Source organism: Suricata suricatta, chromosome 13, assembly GCF_006229205.1.
Source record: "Suricata suricatta isolate VVHF042 chromosome 13, meerkat_22Aug2017_6uvM2_HiC, whole genome shotgun sequence".
Lineage (NCBI taxonomy): Eukaryota > Metazoa > Chordata > Mammalia > Carnivora > Herpestidae > Suricata > Suricata suricatta.
Genome location: NC_043712.1, coordinates 60,364,922 through 60,376,881, shown reverse-complemented (window position 1 = coordinate 60,376,881; position 11,960 = coordinate 60,364,922). Strand labels below are relative to the sequence as shown.

At 40.7% G+C, this 11,960-nt stretch overlaps 1 pseudogene; it reads right to left on the bottom strand.

Moving 5' to 3' along the window:
- Positions 1-4,606: 4,606 nt before the first annotated feature.
- LOC115275933 lies at positions 4,607-8,399 on the bottom strand (annotated as a pseudogene).
- Positions 8,400-11,960: the final 3,561 nt, after the last annotated feature.

The following is an 11,960-nucleotide window of genomic DNA, read 5'->3' as shown; positions in this document are numbered from 1 at the left end:
AAGTCCGTGCAGCTTGTAAATGGTAGAATGGACATTTGAGTCCAGGGGCATCTGACTCAGATCCAGACTCTCAGCTATCTCCCAAATGGCAGAGTCCTGCTGCCAGGACATTAAACATGAGTTGCTCTTACCAAGGATTGTTTGGGTACATCTTTATTGTGCAAGTGTCATGTGTAAAACATTCCTAAAGGTTTTTTCTATACAAAAGAAGGCACTTGCCAGAGGAAATGTTCCTGTACATTAATTGCCAAAAACAAATCTTTATAATTAATCTATAATTTTTGTGCAATAGATGATCTTTAAGCAAGTATCTTTTATAAGTAGAATATGAATAATGCATGCATAAAAATAGGCATAATGTGTGATAAGGATATAGGTACCTTGTTCTGGGGAGCTGGCAAACAAAAGGGGACGGGTATGCATGTGAACACACATGTTCATGCATACACACATGCATACACTTGGAAAAGTAGCCGTGCTATCACTCAAGAGAGAGAGGGAAGCATATTGTGTGCTAGTTTCACTTCTAGCCTTGTACAAAAGCTTGTTAATATATTTTTAACCTGTGTTAATTTTATTTATTTATTTATTTAGCTATATTTAAATTCAAGTTAGTTAACATATAGCGTAGTCTTGGCTTCAGGAATAGAACCCAGTGATTCATCTCTTACATATGACACTCAGTGCTCATCCTGAAAAGTGCCCTCCTTAATGCCCATCACCCATTTAACCCAACCCCCCCTCCCACTTCCCCTCTAGCAACCCTCAGTTTGTTCTCTGTATTTAAGTCTTTTTATGATTTGCCTCCCTCTCTGTTTTTATCTTATTTTCCCCTTGCCTTCCCCTATGTTCATCTGTTGAGTTTCTCAACTTACACATATGAGTGAAATTATATATCTGTCTTTCTCTGACTTACTAACTTAAGGGCTTGTTAATATTGAAAGGCTCATGTCTGGTGACCTGAGCTACGTTATTACATAATCCACTCTTGAGGACTGGCTGAATTCTAATGGAAGTTTGGACCACCCCTGCCTCATTTCCTGCATGATAGCCCATAAATCTCTTATATGCTTCCTCCTAGCATATAAGCAATACCTATCAGTTCTTGTGGGTGGACCTTTAATGCTTCCCCTCTGGCAATGGCTTTTGGTCTTCAGGAACAGAGGTATCACCCTCCACATCTTTTAAAATGCAGTATGTTAGAAATGCAATCAGTTTGTACCCACGAGCATCTCCTTCCTTCTCCAGTTCCCAACCAAAGATGTGGATATTTACACATCTTTATGACTGCTTAATTTCAGAGAGTTCTGCTGAATTGCCTCTACATTTCTCTGGATTGGTAAATAGGGATGAGCCTAGCTGCCCACAGCAGCTGCAAGCCTCAGTGTCTTTGAAAACATGGTCTGTATCTACATCCTAACCTGTACTTACTGGGTGGACCAAACAACAGGAACCTGTCTGTGGGGCTCTGAATTTTCCTTCTGTAGTGTCATATTCTCCAAGCCCAGGGACTAAAGAAAAACAGAGCCATTGCTTTGTTGGCAGGGCAACCAAGCAGGTGCTCTGAATCTGGTGGTTTATAACAAAATGCTCAATTTCTCCTTGCTGGGAGGCAGAGGTTGTTCTAGCCAGGGCAGAAGTTAGACTGCTCAGAACTGGAACAGAGTTTGCCATGTAGCATCAGGAAATCAGACACACTAGCTAAATCAGACTCCATGAGGGAAAGCTTACATTGGAAAGCTGGCAAGACAAAGAGCTAATACTTAACCCAAAGTCAGAGGTTGAGATTCCAGAACCAGGGTTTGAGATTCAGACAAATTGGAGTTCATTTTACAGGAAGGTAGAGTGTGAAGAAAGGTATCCAAGGGCACTGCTGTAAAGAACCCTACATCAGTGTTTGTAAGTAAAACCAAGACAACATAAAACATAATCATTTGTCTGCTTTAGAGCAAAATGTAGTCTCCTATCTCTTACCCAGCTCTTAGGTGAGTTAAAATAGGCTTTGTTTCTAGTTTCAGGTCCTGGGGTATACACAGTGAATCATATTATGGAAAAGTCCCTTCCTCAAATTATGATATACCTTGGCTCCATGTAAATACTTTGGGCTACTTTGACCTCTGCTTCACTGCAAACTAGCTGAAATCTTTTTAAAAATTTTTTTAAATGTTTTATTTGTTTTTGAGAGAGAGAGAGAGAGAGAGAGAGAGAGAGAGGGAGTGTGTGAGTAGGGAGGGTCAGAGAAAGAGGGAAACACAGAATCTGAAGACAGGCTACAGGCTCTGAGCTAGCTGTTAGCACAGAGCCTGACATGGGACTCGAACCCACAAACTGCAAGATCCTGACCTGAGCCAAAGCCAGACGCTCAACTGACTGAGCCACCCAAGTGCCCCCAAACTAGCTGAAATCTTAAGCCCCTTATTTCAGAAGTTCTCCTGTCCCGAAGTTTCACAGATAAGCCTCAGACAAGGTCCTAATCAGCTCTTACTTAAGGCTCTGCAGACCTAAATGTAGTCTAACTGGCAGACAAGTATACCAATAAAACAAAAATCTAAATGCCTTGTCTTCAAGGTTTATCTCATCAGTTTTATCCTATTACCACAGCCTTCCATGTTTATCTCCTTCCAGCTTCACTAGTCTTTTTGTTCCTTGATCATCCCAACTTCCCATATCACCCATAAACCCAGCCCTGCCCAAATCCTGCACTTTATAGGGGCCCATCTAGCCTTCCTTCATTAGTGCCACTCCCTAGAGAATGAGGTCCACAGGACAAGGGACGTGCCTACCAATACCCAGTATCTCTGATCACACATGAGATTCCTGGGACCACAGAAAGCTTTGTCCAAACAGCACCAAGCCTCCTCCTAGAGCCTGCAGGGACCTCTTCCCAGGTCTACCTTCCTGAGGCAACCACTCCCACTGATACGTACATCTGTAGAGCCTGTGTTACACAGCATATCATGGAGTACAATGACATAAAAAGTAATTATTTAATAATATATTTGATTAGGTCTGCCCACAAATAAAGGATTAAATTAAAAGCAGTGCTTTCAACTGTGCCCTGAAGGTCAACTCATTAAGGCTTTGTTAAACCAGAAAGGCAGGAAACCTCAGAGCTCGACTTTCCCCATAAGACACCTTGACTGATCTCCCCTTAAGTCAATGGACTCTGGGTCTGTTTAGTTCTAGAAACTGGGTGAGTTTTCATTGTAACACTGACATCAGCTTTCCAGCTCTCAAATTTTCTATTATCCAAATCAAGCAATCCCTGATCAGTTTTCCATGTATCTTGCCCCTAAAATCACCATAGGTCCATGGCAGTCAATACACTCTAACCGCTATTCTGATTTTGATGCCCACTGCACTAATTATGTGCATCTTGCCTCTGAGAATTAAGTCCTGCCATGGATCTCTTTCATTCTTCAATCCTCATCATCCTCATTAATATTAGGCAGCCTAATGTCCATTCCACATCTACAGGCATCACTTGCAGAGAACAGGTACCAATAAACTTCCTAAAGAAACTGGCATATCCAGCACTAGTATATTTCCTTAGAGATAGGAGTGAGCTCTGAGTCTTTTCATGGAACCTACTCAGTGATAGGTTCTTGGGTTGCACATAAATCCATTCTAATATTCCTGCTTTCCTGATCCATGTATCCTCACTGCTCAATATAATGCCAAGAAAATGGCAACTTTACCTCACATACTCTGGGCTATTGTCATGACCAAGTTTCAAGAAGCCAACCTGACAGTGTGTTTAGAGCAACTCTAGGTCCTGGAACATTGAATCTTGAGTCATGGAAGATATCCCCATACCTGTGAATTCTCTCCTGTCCAGCCTTATATTCCCCTGATCTGATATCCTCAAAATCCACTCCTATACATATTCCCTTGTTCTCTGCTAATACATTTAATGGCCAGAATCTGTCATTTTATTTATTTTTTTATAAATTTTTTAAATGTTTTATTTGTTTTTGATACAGAGAGAGACAGAGCATGAGAGGGGGAGGGGCAGAGAGAGGAGACACAGAACCAGAAACAGGCTCCAGGCTCTGAGCTGTCAGCACAGAGCCTGACGCGGGGCTTGAACCCACGAACGTGAGATCTGACCTGAGCCGAAGTCGGGCGCTTAACCAACTGAGCCACCCAGGCGCCCCCAGATTCTGTCATTTTAATAGGTAGTCTGTTTCTTCCCTAAGCAGGGACTGTACTCTTTCTCTCATGCTGAATTATGATCCTGGTTATTGGCCTGGATGCAATGAGTTGTGGCAGAGGCAGCTTTTAAAGAGAACAAGTATCATCTCACTAGGCACCTGCTTCAGATGAGGGCATTGTACAGATTTAAGAAAGGGGAGGGCGTTTTTCTTTAGCAAAGGAAATAGGTGAATGCCACTGACCCAGGAATATTCCAGGGAAATTATTAGTTGATGGTTCTTAGGTTTATCTATTCAAATATCCTCGTAACAGATCTTTTATGACCTTTTCCCTATCTGGCTCCTGGTTTTAATATAGTATATGCATACTAAGCTACAAGTTTAAACTCCTTTACACCTCTTACATTCTCTCCTAGAATTCAGTTTTTTATTGAACAGATTATAGAAGAGGTTTATTCAAAAAGAGCAAAGCCCATGTCATCATCAGACTCCTCTGATTCTTCTTTCTTTGCTTCCATTTTCTTCTCAAGGGGGCAGGCGTGGTAGAAGGAGCAGGGCCTCTTGCTGATGTAGTGCCAGCTGCTGGGGCAAGCCCATCAACCCCTACATTGCAGATGAGGCTCCTGATATGGACATTGGTAAGGGCCTTTGCAAATAAGCCCACACAGAAAGGTTCAACATTTATACTGTAATGCCCAAAACACAGTATCCTCAATGACCAGAGACCACCAGGGAGACCGAGGCACGCAAGCAAAGGCAAAGGGCTTTATTGCGGGCTTATAACTCAGGCTCACAGACTTCACAGGTGCAGTGGATCCGTGCTGAGAGCCCCGAACAAGGGCTGAGTAGGGTTTATATGCGGTTTGGGAAGGGGGAGTTACAAGAAATTGTAACATAGGTACAGTGATCCAATCATAATGGTACAACAGTATTGGCAGCAACTTTAACCATACACATTGTTCAGAGCGTTCGTTACTTTTGGCGGGACCCAATCACAATATTTAGAGTAGTTTTGAAATTAACCAATTACAGAACGAGCCCAGAGACTTGTTCGGCAACTAACAGGTTAACTTTAACATTAGGTAACAGGGTCCTATCTAAAGTTCCTATCTGCAGACCTCACCTTAAGGAATGTGGGGAGAGGTAGCTGGCCTTTCCTGATTGGATACCGTGAGGTGGTCTCTCCTGCTCTAGGCAATGTGTAACTGCCTGATAGTTTTTTGGGGAAACTGAAATTTAGGCCTTCTAGTTCAGAGGGGAAACTTAAAGCCTGCCATGGCATCTGTTTGGTTCAGACTCGGGTTCTTACAATACCTGCTGCTTTAATAAGGACATTGATCTTATCCTCTGAGACTGTCACCTCATCATCATGCAGGATGAAGGCCCAGTAGATGCAGGTGAGCTCCTAGACAGAGGCCAAGGTCCTTTCAGTTCCTTTCAGGGAGAGTGCTGAGTGGGTGCTGTTGCCTCACAACCCAATGCAGACTTCCCTGGGAGGAGTAAAGACAGCAAGAAAGTAGGGGGGCTGGACTTTCCCCTCACCCCTCAAACACAGTTGTATTGAGGTCAGATCACTTGGAATACCCAGGGCTTCTATCTTTGGAATGGCATAAGGATCTCTATATGTGGAAGGAGACAAGCTTGGTGGGATCGAAGTGCATGTATGTGAACTGGGAGAGATAAAATGGCTTAGACGTGAAGGGGAAGGAACTGCTTCTGTGGAGACAAAAGGGAGAGAAAAACAGAGGGCTGTGAAATTATGATATTGAAGTAGTACAAGAAGAAAACCTCCCCAGACCACAGACTGGGGAATGAGAAATACAGAGAGGCCAGTTTCTGTTTTGCAAACAGCCTTAGGAGCTGAAACTTCAGAGATTTCAAAAGCTTGACCTTTTCCAGGCTGTGTGCATGTGTCTGGTAGGGAAGGAGCCAGCCCTGAGGCGCTATCACAATCTCAGGGGTGCACTGAGAGAGAACAGACCCCTACCTCGAGTACTGTGGGAAGTGGGTATATTGCCAAGGACAAAAGACCCAGCAGGCACCAGCCAAAGGCCTTTTATTGGCTGGGTGGACTGGCACTACACCAGAACAGGGTTTGTGTGGTGCAGGGCCCTTTAAGACATCAGGTTTTGAACCCCAGACAAGCACCTAGAAAGCAAGTGATAACTGTGGATCAGGGCAAGCTGACCACCCATGCTAATTCTGTGAGTGCTGCCTGAATAGCATAGTTTGAGACACCTGGTTTAGGAAGGAGAGATTGGGGTGTTGCCATTTTTCTACCCAACACCAACCCTTGGACTTCAGGGAGCAGCACAGCAGCCCCTGGTGCAGGCAGGAACGCTTCCACCAAAGCCAGTCCCTCCTTGCAAGACAACTGCTTGCCTCCTGGAGGAAGACTGACACTTAGCCTACAAGACAGCTTCTCCTCCTGACCAGCACAGCCATTGGTGCCAGGCACCAAAAGACAACTGATTTCCGTTTTTGGTCTGTCTGTTTGTCCGTCTGTAGATTTGTCTATTTGGTCTTTTCTTTTTCCTTCTACACTCTTCTTTTTTTCTTTTGGAATCAGGTGCATAGTTTCTGATTTGTTTTTGGTCAATTCATATATATATATATATACGTATATATATATATATACGTATATATATACGTATATATATATATATATACACACAAACACACACAATTTTTTGTTTTGTTTATTTAATCAGGCAGTTTTACTTTATTCTGATTACACCTTTTCTATATCTTCTGATTCTTTATTTTCCTTTCTCTCTCTTTGAATCAAGCATTATAGTATGCTTGACGCTCTGCTTGGTCTTCTTTTCTTCCCTTTCATTTTTCTCTTTGTATGGGATCAGGCTTCCTCCCTGCCTTTTTCTGTTTTCCAGGGTTACTTCGATGAACAAATCAAAGCACACCTTGGCTGAAGGTCCAAACATTCCACCACTACTAGCAAGGAGGAGCTTTGCAGAGGACTGACCAGTAGGACAGAGCAGCCAAATACACAACAACAGAGCACACAAAACACACTCCAAAAACACTTCCTAAGGTGCCAGGCTCTGGACAGTATGTGACCCCTTTTTAATATAGTAATACTCACAGGTTCAGGACACATAACAAGCTATTAAAACAGATTAAAAACAGAAACATAGCCAAAATGATAAAATGGAAGAATTTGCCTCAAAAGAAAATTCAGAAAGAAGTAACAGTAGAGAATTGTTCAAAACAGATCTAAACAATATATCTGAACAAGAATTTAGAATAACAGTCATAAGACTAATATCTGGGTTTTTAAAAAAACATAGAGGACAACAGAGAATCTATTGCTGCAGAGATCAAAGACCTGAGAAATAGTAACAATGAATTAATAAATGCTATAAATGAAATGTAAAATAAACTAGATACAGTGACAGTGAGGACAGAAGAAGCAGAAGAGAGAGTAGTTGAAATAGAAGATAAAATTATGGAAAATGATGAAGCTGAAAAAAAATGGGAAAGGAAATTACTAGATCATGAGGGGAGAATTAGAGAGTTAAGTGATTCCATAAAATGAAACAAATCTGTATCAGAGGATTTGCAGAAGAGTGAGAGAAAGAGGCAGAAGGTTTATTTATAGCCCAAAACTTCCCTAATATGGAGAAAGAAACAGTCCAAGAGGACCAGAGAACTCCCTTCAAAATAAAAAAATAAACAGGTCAACACTATGACATAACATAGTGAAACTGGCAAAATACAAAGATAAAGAAAGAGAGAATTCTGAATGACAAATGATCCTTAACTACAAGGGTAGACACATATGGGTAGTGGCAGACCTGTCCACTAAAACTTGGCAGGCCAGAAGGGAGTGGCAGGAAATATTCAATGTGCTGAGTTGTAAAAATATGCAGCCAAGAATCCTTTATCCAGCAAGGTTGTCATTCAGAATAGAAGGAGAGAGAAAGGCTTTCCCAGACAAACAAAAACTAAAGGAGTTCATAACCATTAAACCAATGCAGACTTTGCTTCCTTGGAAAGACCTACCACTTTAGTGGCAGCTAAGGAAAATATGCTGCCCTCCACCTTGGATATCCTCCCAACTAACCGCAGGCAAAACTTCATTAATTGTGATTTCACTGCCAGGGATCATTAACACCCCCACTTACCACCAGCAATAGGATCTTTATTGTCTTTAGTCAAGTAGGTAACCCAATTCAAAAATTCCATCCTGAGAGTTTTCTTTTTAGGATTAATCCTGTAGTCCATTCTCTTAGCCTCAATTTCCAAAAAAATCAAAAATAAAAACAAAAACAAACAAGCAAAAAACCCAGAGCCTGAGGCAAAACTTTTATGCTAATGTTTTATTGGAAAGTGTAATCTCAGAGAAGCAAGAATGAAAAAAAAGAGAATTCAGTCAGCTAAGGAGAGAATGCAAACACAATAGTGCATTACTAAGCGGACCATACCTTTAAAAAGCACACAGTGGATTGCTAGTGTCACAGGACCGCTCTAGAAAAGGCCATATGGAGCCACCATGTCTTGAAATCTTCTGTTAGAAATAAGATTAGGCAATTTATCTGCTGATTCCTTCCTGTTTCCTACATCCCTTTAGTCAAGTTTGCCCACACAGCATTAATGTCCCTGCATCTCCACATTCCCTCTGGATGTCCACTGGTTCCAGATGGATCAGAGAAGGTCCTAGAGTTACTGTGATAAGCAGCCAAGAACCATGGAACCTGTGATGTTGAATGGATCTGAGAAGATCCATAAGCTATGTCTGGTATAGCCATAGAACAAATGGGGAGGTGGGGGAAATATCATCTCACAACTAGAGCCATTCCAACTTATTATGGAAACTGCCAAAGAGAAACAAAGCCAGACTCTAGTTAAAGACAGGAAAAACAGATTTACTCAATAACTACTGCAGTTGGGAAGAAAGTCCACTATAAATCAAGTTTAACTTTGATCGATGTAGAAGTGAGTAGGCATTTTAAAGGGATGATGAGGGAGGAAAGAAAGAAGAGTAAGTATGAGTTTGGAAAATGGGAGTCTGGAAAATGGGAAATTACAAAAAAGTCAGTAGGTAGGTTGGTCAATGTGAATAGGCCATCTGAGTTTGCTAATTGGTACTTATCAAAGATAGGCTCCTTCACTCTCACAGAGACTGGGAGTCAGGGGTCCTATCATCAGGTGTTGACTGACTGAAAAAAACAGCAATTATTTTGGCAGCCTTGAGCTCTCCCAGGCAGGAACTTAAGTAAAGTTTGATCATCCCAGGTATATGGCTTTGAGATTGTAGAAACCTGCTAGAGTTTGTCCCAGTCTTGGGGTGCTGGGGACAGTGAATAAACTTGTTTATGCTGAGAGTCTGCAGTCTTTAACAGCCAAGGTTGAAGCCTCGTGGAAGAGAGGTCTCATGAGGAGCCTGAATTTGGTCAAGGAAAGGGTCTTTGTCAGAATGTTCATGTACTACAGTCTAAGGTGCCTGATACATAGCACTGTCTGACATCAGCCAATTCTCTAGTCTGTAATATCCCAAATTATGAATATAAAAGCAATCCTTATAAAGCTGATGCCTTTTACTGCAACTCCTTTATCTTTTATCTCAACCATTTTTTAACTTCTTAAGGGATGATGACAATTTTACATGAAAAGATGTATATAAGAAAGCATTCAATAAATATTAGCTCCCTTATATGCTGAACTTCACTAAGAGGCCCTCTGATACCAAATCTTTGTTCCCAAAGGTATTTCCCACACCAAATGACCTCTTCAGTGGAGCACTGGACTTTCAGCCTGAAGCCCATGTACATTTACTCCCACACTTCCCTGAGAAGGCTGAGGCCTTTAACACTTCCTGCCTGACTCACAGAGGGAAGCCTCAAGCACCTTAAAATAAGACTCTTGCTTCAGCCTCCTAGAGTCAAATAGTCTCTTCACATTTCAACTCTTCCATGACCTCTGGGCATTCTCTCTTCCTGACATCCATTAACACCGTCAGTCCAGCTTTGGCTTCCAGGCTAACTCAGTGTCCTAGGGCCCTAGATTGGCAAGAAAAGTTCAGAAACATTCATCCTAGTAAGAAAATCATCTTCTTTTGCAGCTGAATACCACCTCTCAAACCTGAAAAAATAGCAAGAGAACCTGATAAAAATCCTCTTGCCCTGTCCCCCATTCATCTCTGCAAGAGACTAGGTAGCTACAGTACAATTTACTAAAGATTAATTAAGGCCCTAAACTTCTAAAATTATTAGTAAATTAACTGACGTTTTTCTACTGACAAAGAAAAAAGAGTTTTGTTGTTCTTGCTTTAGGAGATAATGAGCATTACCTTCTTATTATAAATTCAGGTTTTAGTATCATTGGCTTATAAGAAACATAGTTTTTAGGGAACAAATTCTTTCATTTACCTTACTGTAGGTTTATTTAAATTCTGTTTAGTATCAAAGTGACTTGGATAAAAACTAAAGTGAGTTTGTTCCTATGAAATTGTTTAATACATGAACTAGAATGTATTCCACATCTGTCAGAATGCCTAAAATATAAAAGACAAGAAATAAGTGTAGGTGAGGATGTAGGGAAAAAGAAACCCTTATGCACTATTGGTGGGAATATAAATTGGTACAGCCACTGTGGAAAGCAGTATGGAGGTTCCTCAAAAAGTTAAAAACAGAAATACTATATGATCCAGTAATTCCACTACTAGGTATTTACCCAAAGAAAATAAAAGTGTAATTTGAAAAAGATGTATGCACGCTATGTTTATTGCAGCATTACTTATAATAGACAAGATATGGAAACAACTTAAGGGTCCGTCAATAGATGAATGAATAATGCATAATATGTGATATACATATGATATATATATCACATATATAACAAATATTACACAGTCATGAAAAAGGATAAGATTGTGCTAGTTGTGACAATATGGATAGATCTAGCAGGTATTATGCTAGGTGAAATAAGCCAGACTGAGAAAGAGAAATACCATAGGATTTCACTCATAGGTGGAATGTAAAAAAAATAAAACAAAACAAATGAGTAAACAAAAAAAGCAGAATCAGATATATAAACATAGAGGACAAACTGATGATTGCTGGAAGGAAGGCAGATGGGAAGGATGAGCAAATTGAATGAAGGGGTGGGAGGTGGAAGTTTTTGGTTATGGAATAAATAAGTCACAGCATAAGGAATATGTGATTTATTGTAATAGCATTGTATGGTGACAGCTACACTTGTGGTGAGCATAGCATAATATATAGAGAATTTGAATCACTAGGTTGTACACCTGAAACCAATATAATATTGTATGTCGGGTGCCTGAGTGGCTCAGTTGGTTAAGCATCCAACTTTGGCTCAGGTCATGATCTCACGGTCTGTGAATTGGAGTCCCATGTGGGGCTCTGTGCTGTCAGTTCAAGCCTGGAGCCTGCTTCAGATTCTGTGTTTCCCTCTCTCTCTGCCACTCCCCTACTCACTCCCTGTCTCTCTGTCTCTCAAAAAATGAATAAATGTTAAAATAAATAAATAAATATTGTATGTTAGATATACTCAAATTAAAAACAAAAAAAGAATCTGAGTCACCTCTGAATTCTAATCCAACTTTGAAAAACCCTACCTGGCGTGCTTTAAAGGATCTACCCTCTACTGCTAAGATGCATTTAGACTTTTCAAATATCTAGTTTTTAATTTTTTAAATAAATCTGAATATTTAGATTGTCAAAATCTCTATCATAGAAAAACTGGACCAAAAGAATTCTTTTCCTAAAAGTTATCTCTCTGAAATTAACAAGGAGGGGATTAATCAAGGAGGAGAAATGGCCA